The sequence below is a fragment of the Mustela nivalis genome (assembly GCF_964662115.1).
Source record: "Mustela nivalis genome assembly, chromosome: 12".
Taxonomy (NCBI): domain Eukaryota; kingdom Metazoa; phylum Chordata; class Mammalia; order Carnivora; family Mustelidae; genus Mustela; species Mustela nivalis.
The window spans coordinates 44,131,741-44,147,920 of NC_139031.1; the positions used below are offsets into that span (position 1 = coordinate 44,131,741).

The 16,180-nt window shown below is 37.1% G+C and overlaps 1 long non-coding RNA gene across 1 annotated transcript in view; it reads right to left on the reverse strand.

The window, feature by feature from the left end:
* Positions 1 to 15,700, reverse strand: part of LOC309845068 — a 71,269-nt gene extending 55,569 nt beyond the window's left edge. The window contains exons 1-2 of the long non-coding RNA XR_014301014.1: positions 15,528 to 15,700; positions 14,204 to 14,258 (exon numbers count right to left, since the gene is read on the reverse strand). This is a non-coding gene — a long non-coding RNA (uncharacterized lncRNA). The remainder of the gene's footprint in view (positions 1 to 14,203; positions 14,259 to 15,527) is intronic.
* Between the last annotated feature and the right edge of the window lie 480 nt (positions 15,701 to 16,180).

The window sequence follows — 16,180 nt, forward strand, 5'->3', positions numbered from 1 at the left end:
TTTACTTACTGTTTCTATGAAGATTTACTACTTAGCAACTCCATGTGCTACAGGCACTGCTGCTGTGTAAGTAAACAGAATTACTACTTGCTCTTAAAAAGCCTCCTAGCTAGTGAGTTCCCCATAGTATAAGCCATCAGAAAAAGATACCACTGAAGTCAAAGACAGAGGAGAAAATATTCTGAAAAGGATCATGTGGCAGAAGGACCACAACAGAGCCGAAGTGAGAAAGCTTGCGAGTCAGCCAAGCAAGAATTAATGCAGTTCAGTGCAATGATTAAGAAGATGATTTTGTTACCTGGTAGGCCTTCTGGAAAGATGACTTAATCCGTGTGTCTCACTTCCATTCTCTGCAAAATAGGAGTAATAATGCCTGTTCATAGAGTTGTTGCAAGAAATGAGTTAGGATATTTCTCAGGAAACAAGAAAGATCTCAAATACACAACCTAACCTTATACCAAAAGGAGCTGGAGAAAGAACAGGAAATAAGACTAAACCCAGTAGGAGAAAAGAAATAATAAAGGTAAGAGCAGAAATCAATGAAATAGAAACCAAAAGAACAGTAGAATGGATCAACAAAACTAGGAACTGGTTCTTTGAAAAAATTAATAAGATTGATAAACCCCTGGTCAGACTTATCAACAGCAAAGAGAAAAGACCCAAATAAATACAACCATAAATGAAAGAGGAGAGATCAAAACCAACACCAAAGAAATATGAACAATTATAAGAACATATTATGAGCAACTATATGCCAACAAGTTAGGCAATCTGGAAGAAATAGATGCATTCCTAGAGATGCATGAACTATTAAAACCAAAATAGGAGGAAACAGAAAACCTAAACAGACCCATCACCATCAAGGAAATTGAAACAGTAATCAAAAATCTCCCAATAAGCAAGAGACCAGAGCTGGATGGCTTCCCAGGAGAATTCTACCAAACATTTAAACAAGAATTAATATATATGTTCTGAAGCTATTTCAAAAAATAAAAATGGAAGGAAAAGTTCCTAACTCTTTTTATGAGGCCAGAATTACCTTGATCCCAAAACCAGATAAAGACACCACCAAAAAGAATTACAGACCATGGTGATATCCTGATGAACATGAATATAAAAATTATCACCAAAATACTAGCCAACAGGATTCAACAGTACATTAAAACGATTATTCACCACAACCAAGTGGGATTTGATCCTAGGCCCCAAGGATGGTTCAACATTGGCAAATCAGTCAATGTGACACACTACATAAATAAAAGAAAGGATAAGAACCATATGATCCTCTCAATAGAGACAGAAAAAGCATTCGACAAAGTGCAGCATTCTTTCTTGATTAAAACTCTTCACAGTATAGGGATAGAGGGAACATACCTCAATCTCATAAAAGCCATCTATGAAAAGCCCACAGTGAATATCATTTTCAATGGGGAAAAACTGAGAACGTTTTCCCTAAGGTCAAGAACACAGCAGGGATGTCCACTATCACCACTGCTGTTCAATAGAGTACTAAAAGTCCTAGCCTCAGAAATCAGATAACAAAAAGAAACAAAAGGCATCTGAATTGGCAAAGAAGAACTCTTTGCAAATGACATGATATTCTATGTGGAAAACCCAAAAGACTCCACTCCCAAATTACTAGAACTCATACAGGAATTTAGCAATGAGAAGACAAAGAAATTATGGAGCCAATCCCATTTACAATTATACCCCAAACTGTAAGATACCTAGGAATAAACCTAACCCAAGAGGCAAAGGATCTGTACTCAGAAAACTATAGAACTCACATGAAGGAAATAGAAGAAGACAAAAAATTGGAAAAACATTCATGGCCATGGATTAGAAGAACAAATATTGTTAAAATATCTATGCTACCTAGAGCAATTTACACATTCAATGAAATCCCTACCAAAATACCATCAACTTTTTTCACAGAGCTGGAATACATAATCCTAAAATTGGTACAGAACCTGAAAAGGTCCCAAATAGCCAAAGTAATGTTGAAAAAGAAAAAGAAAACCAAAACTGGTGGCATCACACTTCCGGACTTCAAGCTCTATTACAAAGCTGTAATCATCAAGATAATATGGTACTGGCACAAAAACAGACATAGATCAATGGAACAGAATAGAGATCCCAGAAACGGACCCTCAACCCTATGGTCAACTAATCTTTGACAAAGCAGGAAAGGATATACAATGGAAAAAGGACAGTCTCTTCAATAAGTGGTTTGAGAAAATTGGACAGCCACATGTAGAAAAATGAAACTGGACCATTTCCTTATACCACACACAAAAATAGATTTAAAATGGATGAAAGACCTAAATGTGAGATAGGAATCCATCAAAATATTGGAGAGCACAGGCAGCAACCTCTTTGACCTTGGCCACAGCAATTTCTTACTAGGCACGTCTCCAAAGGCAAGGGAAACTAAGGCAAAAATGAACTGTTAGAACTTCATTAAGATAAAAAGCTTTTACACAGCAAAGAAAACCACTGACAAAAACAAAAGACAACTGACAGAATGAGAGAAGATATTTGCAAATGACATATCAAATAAAGGGCTAGTATTCAAAATATATAAAGAACGTATCAAATTCAACACCCAAAGAATAATCCAATCAAGGTTGGGCAGAAGACATGAATAGACATTTCTCTAAAGAAGACATCCAAATGGCCAACGGATACATGAAAAAATGCTCAACATCACTCAGCATCAGGGAAATACAAATCAAAACCACAACGAGATACCATCACACACCACTCAGAATGGCTAAAATTAACAAGTCAGGAAATGACAGATGTTGGCGAGGATGTGGAAAAGGGGGAACCCTCCCTCACTGCTGGTGAGAATGCAAACTAGTGCAGCCACTCTGGAAAACGGTATGGAGGTTCCTCAAAAAGTTGAAAATAGAGCTACCCTATGACCCAGCAAGTGCACTTACTGGGTATTTACCCCAAAGATATAAATGTAGTGACCTGAAGGGACACTGTGCCCCAATGTTTATAGCAGCAATGTCTATAACAGTCAAACTATGGAAAGAGCCAAGTTATCCATTGACACATGAATGGATAAAGAAGATATGGTATATATATATATACATATATGTATGTATATATATATACACATGCACACACACACACACACACACACACACACACACACACAGGAATATTATGCAGCTATCGAAAATGAAATCTTGCCATTTGCAATGATATGGATGGAACCAGAGGGCATTATGCTAAGCAAAATAATTCAAGCAGAGAAATACAATTATCATATGATCTTGCTGATAAGTGGAATTTGAGAAACAAGGCAGAAGATCATAGAGGAAGGGAGGGAAAATAAAACAAGATGAAACCAGAGAGGGAGACAAACTATAAGAGACTCTTAATCATAGGAAACAAACTGAGTATTGCTGGAAGGGAGAGAGGTAGAGGGATGGGGTAACTGGGTAATGAACATTGGGGAAGAAATGTGTTGTCATTAGAATTGGGTATTATGTAAGACCAATGAATCACAAACATCTGTACCTCTGAAACCAATAATACCTTATATGTTAATAAAGGAAAAAAAAGAAAAGAAATGAGTGAGGAGATTATATATATATAATATATATATAATATATATATATATATATATATATATAGACATCATAAGTACCCAACAAACTTTGTTTTTAAATGAAAGAAACTTTCAAGTTCTATCATTTATTTCTGTCTTATTTGCATTTTTTAATAAATATGTTATGGTAAGTCAGAAAAGAAGGAGGGGAAAGAGAAAATGCCAAAATACATGTAGGCAAATTAATCCTCATTAAAGCTGATTTAAAAAAAAAATAAGGAACTATGTACGTAAACTGCTGATCTCAAAAACAAAGACAGAATTAGAATTGCCCAAGCCATATTCTTTCTCCTCGAGGTCACACTATGGATTCAAGCTCCTACCTAATCAGGACCGTTACTTGAAGTGGAACACAGTGGGTGCTGGAATGCTGGCCTGATTGCCTGCCACACCAAGAGCTTAGCAACGTCACACACCAAGAAGGGAAATCCCAAACCTACTTCCAAAGGGGCAAAACATGAATTCTCTGGGAAGTCAAGCTGCATGGAGACCTTTCACACAGGAACCACCCTGGATAAGAAATGTTCTCTTTTCTGATACCCACAGAACTAGGCATTAAGGGATATCTGAGCGTCATAAAGAGGAATGAGCTTCAGAAAACAGCCCTTCGTCTCAACCAGTACAGATTGGCCCATGTGAGTCATTCAGACTTTTAGACATTTTTTCTAGACCACGCATTGAGTTTTCCAAATATTCTGTGTTCTGTAGTGGAAAGATCAGGGCTTGGGTTGGGACAGATCTTACTATCCTCTTTCTATCACTTAGTAAGATGTGGTCAACTGTATGTTCCTTAACTTATCTGCTTCTATGTGTTCCACTGTAAAAACAGGGAGAATACTACTTCCCTTGCCAACATCTTGTAAAAAATAAATGATCTTTCAGTCTGTGAAATCTCCTAATCTAATGTCACTTATATAGTAAATGCTTAATAAATGGTGGCTATTACTAATTTCTGGATTATTATTATTTGATAAGTCAAGTAAATTGAAAATTTGCCCCATCTTTACTTAAGTTTATGTGGACTAAGAGGAGAATGGTATTATGAAAAAAATATTAAATGTGATTATTTCATAGCCCCAGAATAATAACCAGTGACTATTAAGAACTGCTGGCCCAACTTGTTTAGACCTCTTTATATGGATCTTATTCATATTTATTTTGCCACAAGGGCCAATTATTAAATAAGTAGTAGCTCCCAAGAAGTTTTTATGCATTTTATATTCTCAAAAGTTTGACAAATATAAATAAATAATGCACATACATGTATAGACAGACATAGAGCAAGTGTAAAATCTTGACAACTGGTAAAATCTTGACAACTGATGAACTGTATATGGATATTTGCACTGATATTCTTTCAATTCTTCTAGACACTACAAATTTTTTAAAATAAAAAGTTGGGGAAACCTTTACAGAAACATTAAATTAAAATGAACTAAATTGAAAAATGTATAATTCATTTTTCAATTTCATTTCATTCATTGAAAGGACATACCAAATGTTGGAAAAATTTGCCTGGGATGGCCAAACAAAGACATATTCTACTAGTTCTATCAAACTTTAAAAAAAAAGAAAAGAAAAGAAAACATGTTTTAGATACTCAAATAAAAGGACTAAGTCCCTGATAGGGGAAAGAAAATCAAATTATCATGTATTTTTTGTCAGTAATATGACACACCAGAAAATAATACAGTAAAATTTACATATTCAAGAAAATAAAATATAAGCCAAATATTTTATATCTGGCCAAACTGAACTCAAGAATAGAGGACACAGTGCCCTGCCCTGGCTAGCTCAGTTGGTAGAGCATGCAACCCTTGATCTTGGTTTGTAAGTTCAAGCCCTGTGTAGAGCTTACCCTTAAAAAAATAAAAAAAGAATACAGGACATAGAAATTTTAACTTTTTATTTTGAAATCATTTTATAATCACAGAACAGAAAAAAAAATACTAAAAGAGTTCCTGTTTGTTGTTCACCCTGGTTGCTCTAAGAGAATACGATTGTGTCCTTATAAGAAGAGACATCAGAGATGCACATGGACAGAGAAAAGGCCATGAGAGGACATAGCACAAGGCAGTCATCTTCAAGCCTATGAGAGAGGTCTCTGGAGAAACCAATCCTGCCAGTACCTTAGACTTAAACTTCCAGCCTCCAGATCTCTGAGAAAATAAGGTCCTGTTGTTTGAGCCACCATCTGTCTGGTGTTCAGAGCAGACACACAAGGAGTAATATGGTCTGGCCTCCATTTTTAGGATAACAAGTCATTTATTTTACTATATGTCTGCCAGAATCTTCACCTCTCACATGCTAGGCTCTTAGGTTCCTTGTAAGGGTCCACACATGAACTGATTCTTTGTTGTCTTCTTGCAAGCTGGTATTTAAATACTGCATACATTCCTTCGTGTTTCTGGCATGCAAAGCCATCATCTCCAACTTCTAGTACTGCTATATTTTTTCTCTATTTTATATTCAAATAGCCATTTCATTGATAATCTTCAAATATGGTATTATAGACACATACTAATTCTTACTCCAGCTCTCCAGGAAATCTGATGAACGGTCTTCCTAAGTGAATATTGGTTAGAATAACAGATTTGTTAAAGATTTCTTGATGTAGCAAGGTTATGCATTTAATAGTCTTTCTAGTTTATGAAAATCTTCTAACCTACCTGGTAATGAAGCAGCAGACAAACAACATCTGGGCAGATATTTATCTTGTTAAGTTAAACATGCACCTGGCCCCTTAATTATCAACTATAATTGACAACTTCATCATTGCAGAGCACTTTTCTGTCCATGCCACAGTGGTGCAAGTAATTAGGTAATAATTAATGATTCTTTAAGTGCATTATTTCCTAAGAGTTCAATTTGCACTGTATGTATATTTAAAGAGCAACAACTCTGTTTATTTTGTCCATATAGACAAATGTTAGAATAAATGAAAATTGCCATGCTTATCATGGGTAAGTCAAAGTATCATCTATAATCATTCTTAACCTTTTTTCTACTCCATAGAGTGCTTATTTTATTTTCACTCAGCCTTACCAAATAACCATAAAGTTTTAGAGCTAATTATAGAATCCAAATGAATACACATTCACAGATACTCAACCCCATGTTACACATAATAAGGAAACATGTAAATATATAAATGACCAACACTGGGGAAAGGATTAGTAAATTATGGTACATGAACTAACAAAACATCATGCTAAATTTGAAGATAATTTTCAACATTATAAAAATATGAAAATTGATATTTAAAAATAACAAAATTCTGGTTATAATTATATAAAATATGTATATTAGTAGAAAAATAATGGAAGGTTATAGGTAGTATAATAATGTCCACAAATGAAGATTATTTTAGAGTATAGTAAAGATGAATGTTTCCATCTAAAAAACATTTTATTTCCACTATTGAATAGGTTACACATGCCCACAGTACAATATTCAAAAGATAAAGAGTGATATGCATTGAAAATTTAATGTCCATCTGAGACCTGTCTCCTAGTGGCCTCATCCCACTCCCTAGGAGTAACTTTTTCTAGAAAGTAACAAATTTTACAAATTCTTTTATATTATTCTAAAGACAATTTAATTACTTATAAAAAATGCATAAACATTTTTTCCCACACAGATAGTAGCAGTAATAGCACACACATTGGTCCACATCTTGGTTTTCTCACTTAATACTTCTTGGAATAGTTCCATATCATTACATAGAAAGCTATCTAATTATTTTTAATGGTTGTATTTCATTATATGAATTTATCATAATTTATTTAACCATCTTGCATTCATGTACATTCAGGTTCATGCCAATCTTTTACTGAAATAATGTTCCAGACAATAGCCAGAGTGATACAACTAAAATGAAAATGAGATCAGACTTGTAATGTGAAGACAGCATTATAAAGTTAGAATTTTTCCTTCATTTCCCTGAAAGTCTTTGTAAAGTAAAAGGAAGAATGAGAAACATAAACACAGAAGCCATAAACATTTTCTTTTAGTGAAGAAAAAGAAAAATCCCATACATGTTTACCCAGTTCACAGAAAAGAAATAAAAGTTAAATGAGCTTATATACCAAACCCTGCATCATAAGAAAAATTTCACCTCGCTTCACACAGAACACTTACCATTCTTCTACCTCTTCTAAAAGCTCCTCTGGGAAAACTGTGCATACTATAAATATAAGTAATCAGAAATGAATCCTTCTGGTAATGACAGAGTAGCTGGTTTCAGAACAACTATCTCACTAAAATCACCTAGAAATGCGCAGGAATATGTTTTTGAATATATATTTGAAGACATTGGAGAACTACAAAGCCAGTGAGAACTTGAAGAAACAAGATTCTGGAGAGAAGGAACTTACAAAGGGGTGAGCTGGGCATTAATTTCAAACTACTTTTCTGATCAAGGAATTTGATGATTCACCAGTGGTTATGAAGATACAGAGAAGCTGAGCAAGGATTTCCTGCATTCTTACAAGTCATAAGGGAAATAAGTGGAGGAGGAGCCCTATTAAACTCCTCAGGATTTCCTTTGAGAGACCTAAATGACCTACATGGCAGGAATGGGCATGAACCAGAAATAAAACATCCCTTACAAAGACCAAAGCCTGACTTCAAATTAACTCAATATCTGATTGGATTAAAATGATTGTATCTTACTCTAATTTCCTTCCAGAGATGAAAATAAACCCTCTCTAGGCCTAGATAACACCATCCAGAGCATCTCCAAAGTGTTGTGTTCAATAAAGGAATTTAAATTATTATAAAAAATTATTGTTACATCAGTAAATAAAACAAGATGATTTCTTTCATGAGAAAGAGAGAAAGTAAAACAAGGTGCCTGGGTGGCTCAGTTGTTAAGCGTCTGCCTTTGGCCTAGGTCATGATCCCAGGGTCCTGGCATCAAGTCCCTCATCAGGCTCCCCCCTCAGTGGGGAGTCTGCTTTTCTCTTTGCCCCTCCCCACTGCTTGTGTGCTCACTTGCTCTCTCTCTCACAAAAATAAATAAAATCTTCTTTAAAAATAAAAAAAAAAGAGGGGCACCTGGGTGCACAGTGGGCTAAGCCTCTGCCTTCAGCTCAGATCATGATCTCAGGGTCCTGGGTTCAAGCGCCACATTGGGATCTCTGCTTGGCAGGGAGCCTGCTTCCCCCGTCTCTCTCTGCCTGCCTCTCTGCCTACTTGTGATCTCTCTCTCTCTCTGTGCCAAATAAATAAACAAATAAAATTAAAAGAAAAAATCAAGAAAAGAAAGAAAGAAGCAGATAATAACCCCTGAGCCACAGGTGATAAAATATTGGTTTATCAGATATGGTCTTTAAAATAAGTGATTACTGTTGTTCAAGAAATTAGATGACAAGATGGTAGATTTCATTGGAGAATATAAATTGCACAATAGAAAAATTGAATTAAAAATGCAAAACTGAAATTAAAAATCTCAACTGATGTGTCTAACAGCAATGTACATATATAGATAGAGCTCTAGGTCTATATCTAAAATAGATGGAGAGGGTGCCTGGGTGGCTCAGTGGATTAAGCCTCTGCCTTCGACTCAGGTCATGATCTCAGAGTCCTAGGATCGAGTCCCACATCAGGCTCTCTGCTCGGTGGAGAGCCTGCTTCCTCCTCTCTCTCTCGCCTGCCTCTCTGACTACTTGTGATGTCTCTGTCAAGTAAATAAATAAAATCTTAAAAAAAAATAAAATAGATGGAGACAGAGATGGGGGAGGGAGAGAAAAATTAGCTGGCAGTAGATAAGAAGGAAATATCAAAAGTGAAGCCTGAAAAAGAAGGAAGGATGGAGTAAGAGACATGTAAGCCATGGCAAAAATATATGTAGTCCGGGAGGGAATGTAGAGAACAAAAGGCACTACTGAAGCAATATGTAAAGTAATACCAGATAAAAATTATCTTCAATTGATGAAAGACATTAAGTCACAGGTTTGAGAAATATTATGAACCTCAACCAGAAAATTCCCCAACCAGGAAAATACAAAAAAACAAAACAAACAAAAAATGCCACCCCTAGATTTATCACAGTAAAACTGCTGAAAACAAACAAAAAAATGTGTTGAAAGTAACTAGAGGAAAAAGAAGACATTTTCTTCAAAAAAACAAAATAAGAATGACAGCCTACTTCTCAATTTCTATAATGGAATACAGAAGACAATGGAATGACATCTTCAAGTACCGAAAGAAAACAACTGCTGAACTTAAATTCTTCCCCAGAAAGAAACATCCTTAAAAATAATAAGACAGTTCAGACCATGGAAAACAGAAAATTCATCAGCAGATCTACAGTAAACAGAATGCCAAAGACATAAGGAAAATAATTCCAGATTAATCCTGGTAATGCAGAAAAAGATAAAGAGCAAAAATAAGAAAGGTCCATATGACCATGAATCTAAATAAATATTGATATTGATTGTATAAAAATAATATTTGTTTAAAGAAATTAATAGGTATGTAAAATTAAAATATGTAATTCTAAGGGGTTTTTGCATTAACAGAAGTGTGGAAAAAGTACTATTTTACGTTGCATTTTATTAAGTCAGGATTTGCAGACAACATGATTGTGTGCAGAAATGTTTTTAAAATACAGATAATGTAGAATGCTTAATAAATAAATTTAACAAGGTTATTTTATGGAAAAAGTTAACTATTTCTTTAGACATGCAATGAAGGATGGAAAATAAATTTTTTAAATAAAATAACATTTTCAAAAAAATCAAAAAGTTAATCACCAGAATAGCTTTCTAAGATGTTATTTTGGGTGCCTGGGTGGCTCAGTGGGTTAAGCCTCTCCCTTCAGCTCAGGTCACGATCCCAGGGTCCTGGGATCAAGGCCCACATCTGGCTCTCTGCTCAGCGGGGAGCCTGCTTCCCCCTCCCTCTCTGCCTGCCTCTCTGCCTACTTGTGATATCTCTCTCTGTGTCAAATAAATAAATAAAATCTTTTTTTAAAAAAAAAGGTGTTATTTCTTCAGAGAAAACTATAACACATTACTGAAAAATATTTTTTAAAAAAACAAAGGGATGAACATTACCACATTCATTGACTGGATGACTTGATACTGTTGAAGATGTCAGTTACCTCCTACATGGATTTTTAGATGCAAAGGAATTTCAGTCAAAAAAAATCCTAGCCCCAGTTTTTGACAAGCTGATTCTAGAATTTATAAAGAAAAGTAAAAGGGGGGAAAGAAGCCAAGACAACCCTGGAAAAATAAAAAGATTTACCAAAAGATGCCAACAGATGTCAAGAATGCCCTTCAACGGATGAATAGATAAGGAAAATGTGGTCCATATACACTATGGAGTATTATGCCTCCATCAGAAAGGATGAATACCCAACTTTTGTAGCAACATGGACGGGACTCGAAGAGAATATGCTGAGTGAAATAAGTCAAGCAGAGAGAGTCAATTATCATATGGTTTCACTTATTTGTGGAGCATAACAAAAAGCACGGAGGACATGGGGAGTTAGAGAGAAGGGAGTTGGGGTAAATTGGAAAGGGAAGTGAATCAAGGAAGACTATGGACTCTGAAAAACAATCTGAGAGGTTTGAAGTGGAGGGGGGGTGGGAGGTCGGGGTACCAGGTGGTGGGTATTATAGAGGGCACGGATTGCATGGAGCACTGGGTGTGGTGAAAAAATAATGAATACTGTTATGCTGAAAATAAATAATTTTAAAAAATACAGAAAAAAAAGATATATAATAAAATCAGTATAAAATAAAATCACCATAATGTGATAACAGCACAAAGAGAGATAAACGGATCAGTGGAATAAAACACAAAGTCCAGACATGGACTGATTTTTTTTTAAGAGTTTTTTTTTAAGATTTTTATTTATTTATTGGACAGAGAGATCACAAGTAGGCAGAGAAGCAGGCAGAGAGAGAGGAGGAAGCAGGCTCCCCACCGAGCAGAGAGCCCAATGCGGGGCTCAATCCCAGGACCATGAGACCATAACCCGAGCCAAAGGCAGAGGCCCAACCCGCTGAGCCACCCAGGCGCCCCTGAACACCCGATTTTTGATGGTTGGTGACTCTACTGGGCTGAAAAATGTACCCCCAAAGATATCAAATCTTAGTCTCTAGAACCTGTGAATGTTACTTTACATGGTAAAACCTTCGGAGATTTGATTAAGAACACTGAAATGAGGAAATGATCCTGGGTCATCTGATGGGCCCTAAAGGCCATCACAGTGTCTTTATATGAGACAGGCAAAAGGAGACTACACACACACACACACACACACACACACACAGGAGGTCATGTGAAGATGGAGGCAAAACTGCAGTGATAAGTCCATGAACAGGAATGCTGGGGCAAGGAATGCTTCTCCCTTGGAGTCTCTAGAGGGAGGGCCGCCCTGCCAACATACTGGTATGTTATTTATTTTATGCTGAAAATAAATAATTTTTTAAAATACAGAAAAAAAAGATATATAATAAAATTAGTATAAAATAAAATCACCATAATTTGATAACAGCACAAAGAGAGACAAACGGATCAGTGGAATAAAACACAAGGTCCAGACATAGACTGATTTTTTTAAGAGTTTTTTTTTAAGATTTTTATTTATTTATTGGACAGAGAGATCACAACATACAGCCCAGCAGTAGTGATTTTGAATTTTTGGCCTCTAGAACTGTGAGAGAATAAATTTCTGTCTTGGTGCCTGAACTCACCAAGTTTGTGGGAATTTGTTACAGTAGCCATAGGAAATGAATACAGAAGTACCACGGAACACTGGGGAAAGGTTGGTCTTATCAATTAATGGTGCCAGGTCAACTGAATAGCCATAAGGAAAAAAAATGAATGTAGCCCTTGACTTCACCTTTTACACAAGTATAAACTTGAGACAAACCAAAAACTTAAATGTAAATGATTTTTAAAAGAACATCAAAAATATAACATAGGGAAACATTTTCATGAACTTGAGAAAGACTACGATTTCTTAACTAGAACCTCAACAGAACGAACTAAAGGAGAAAAGACTGGCAAGTTGGGCTACATTAACATTAAGGACTTCTATTCATGAAATATCATATCATGAGAATAAAATTAGAAATCAGATAGTAGAAGACATTAGCAAATATCTATATAACTCTCAAGAGATTTGTATACAGAAAATATTTTCAAAACATTTCCAAATCAATACAAAAAAAGACTGTCAACTCAAAAGAAAAACGGACAAGAGATTTTAGCAGGCACTTGACAAAAGAGAATATCCAAATGTCCTAGTAAACCTATAAGATGCTCAGTGTCATTATTTAATAGAGGAATAAATACTGAAACCATAATGTAATACACAGTTCCACATCCACAAGAATAACTAAAATTTAAGAGATTGATAGTACCCACTCTTGGTGAGGAAACAAAGCAGTTTTAAATTTCATATAATGCCAGGGGAAGCATAAAGTTATACAGTAAGCACCTTTGGAAAAGCTTTTGGCCCCATCTCCTAAAGCTTAACATAATACCTATCTTATGACCAACGGTCTGGGCACTGTGGTCCAGCCATGTAGACACATTAATCATCACACTTCCTTTTAAAAAAAAAATCCTAACATTTTTGGAATAAATCTGTATTAGTTGTTGAATATTATTGGCATTAATTTGCTATTGAATTCTGTTTACACTTTTGTTTCCTAATAGTCAAAATAAAGATCGGTCTATAATTCTCACTTTTATCTTGATACTGAAACTTTTCACATCATAAAATAAATGTGGAGATTTTTCCTTGTTTCCTATAAATTTAAACAACATTGGAATTTCAAGTTCTTCAAAGATAGAGTAAACTATTTCCATGAACCCATCTGGATCTGGAGCTTTTTGTGGGAACTGATAGTACCTCTTTGGGAAATTTCTCTATTTCTTCTCTTGTACTTGAGCTATGTATTCTCCTTCTAGGATTGGCTTTGTTACTAGGTATGTTTCTAGAATATCAACAAATTTCATATCACTGCTCAAATGTAGTTCCATAATATTAAGCAAAAATAGTATTCTTCTAATTTCCTCTGGTTTTTCAATTAGTACTACCTTATCTTTTCTAATATGTGATTTTATATCCTTTTTAAAAATTAGATTAACAGTTTATCTATGTCTCTAGTTTTCCAAATAACAAAATTTAGAATTTCCAAAGATTTTTGTTTTCCAATTTATTAATTTCTGCTTTTAATTCTTTTTTTCTACTTTTCTTGGTTTTTACCATTTCCTAACTTGTGAAACAATGCTTAAGTCATTTGTTCTCATCATTTATTTTTGAAGACCATAAGTGTTGGGGGTATGTGAAATTTTTTCCCAATTCTTTTAAGATATTAATGGATTTAGTATTTAAAAATAAATACACATATGCAAAGTTGTCCAAGAAAGGACATGAAACCCGTGTGTTATTTTTCAAGACTACTGGAAATATACAAAAGGTGATGACTACTGACTTCTCATTTCTCTTTGGAAATATGGCAAAATCGTACAATGACAACATAGCTTCTGGTTAAGAACCTGAGCTGTGCCTTGCAGCTCTGGGTGAAAAATCTTGAACTTACTACCAACCTGTTATGTGACATTTGGAAGGTGGTTTATTCTCTCACGGCTTCTGTGTCCCCATCTGAAAAAAAGCAAGGATTTAGAAGCAAAATTTACAAGGTCCCTATTGTATAAGGGTGTTGGGAGGATAAATGGTAAAAAACCTTTATGAAACTTAGAACAGTGCTTTAATATATAAATTCAATTCATCTGTTTGTTTAGTGACATAAATGAATATAATTACTTCCAGTTTTCTTCAGAAGTATCATGGCATTCCAACATTTATTCTACAGAGGTCTGGACAAGGATGCCTTGTTGACACCAGTGACTGAAACTGTGCCTTTTCATTCACTATATCCAAGGCTCCGGTGGCTCTCAATGACCCTTGGAATAAAGTGTGTGGCTCCAGTAGCTGTAGGGAGTCTCTGGTGGCTTGAGGACAGAGTGTACACTCCTGAGTGCAACTGGGCACACTCAGGTCATTAGCCGTATCTCCCCACCATGCCTTCCCACCATAACAAGACTATCTAGTTCCTCAAAACACAAGACATGTTCCCTCATCCCTGTGCTGCTTCCTCTGGGAGTTCCTCAACCCAGCACTATTGACATTTGGGGCCTGAATAATTCTTCATTGTGGGGGTTGTCCTGGGTGTTGTGGGATATTTAGCAGCCTTCCTGCACTCTACCCACTGGATCCCAGTACACCTACCCCTGGTTGTAACAACCAAAACTGTCCACAGACATTGCCAAAAGTTCCCTGCGGGGCAAAATCCAGGGGCGCCGGGTTAGGAACCACTGTTTATGAGAATGTTTTTACCTGGCTAACTTCCAGCTAACTTTCACCCTCAAGATTTTTTTTTTCTTTTTTTTTTTTTTTAAGATTTTACTTATTTATTTGACAGACAGAGATCACAAGTAGACAGAGAGGCGGGCAGAGGGAGAGGAGGAAGCAGGTTCCCCACGGAGCAGAGAACCCGATGCGGGGCTCGATCCCAGGACCCTGAGATCATGACCTGAGCGGAAGGCTGAGCCATCCAGGTGCCCACCCTTAAGATTTCGGGTTAAACGTCGCTGCTGTGGCCCCAGGGTCAACACCACTGCTCTGTTCCAACACACCGCCGTGTTCTGGGCACAGGGACGAGGACGTTAGGACGGCCCGGGTAGCCGTCAAGCGGGGCCGCATTAACCAGGGGCAGGTTGGATGGGACCGGGAAAGCTGGATAGGCCGCTGGACGGCTTTTTGGTGGCAATGACTGGGTTTCACGGCTGTAATGAAGGGGCAGGGGGCTCCACAAAGAAAGAGTAGGCGGGGATGCGACCGGGGAGAGAGAAGGAAGGAATGGGTTCAGACTTTTTTGAAATGGTAGTAGGCTAAGGTGCCTGCGGAGCAGCCCCGGGGGACACTCGAGAGAGAAGAGGAAGCAGTTGCCGTCCCTTCTTTCTCGCCCAGAGTTAAAGCTGTGCCTTCAGAGAGGCCGTCCAAAGATCTGGCGGTCCCCGCAAGTGCCCTCTCCCTCCCCACTCAGCGCCATTCCACGCCAAACACGCACGCGCGCGCGCACACACGCACGCGCGCGCGCACTTGTTTCCTCGGCTTCGAGATCACGCGTGCACAAGCTGCTGCCGGGAGAAAGAATTTTCTCCGTGGGATGGGGGATAGGTGAGAAGGTGGAGAGAGAGGGAAGTGGGAGACTGAGAAGGACAGTGGCAGAGCGGAGAAGCCTTCCTCAGACCTTGCGTTCTCGGCGAGGACCTGCGGAGCTAGCGAAGGAAAGCACTGGAATCTAGGCAGCTGGCGCCATCTAGTGGCTGATTCTTATAACGCGTGGAGCTACGGTCTGCGGTGAAGACCAAAGTCAGCACACAGGCCGAGGAGGGGAGTGAGGGAGTTCAGGAAGCAAGGGAAGGAGAGAGAGAATGATTGAAAAGGCACATGCAGGCTGTCCTTCTGGGACCCAGGAATCACAAATCCGGCTTGGAACAGGGCATCTGAACTACATTCAG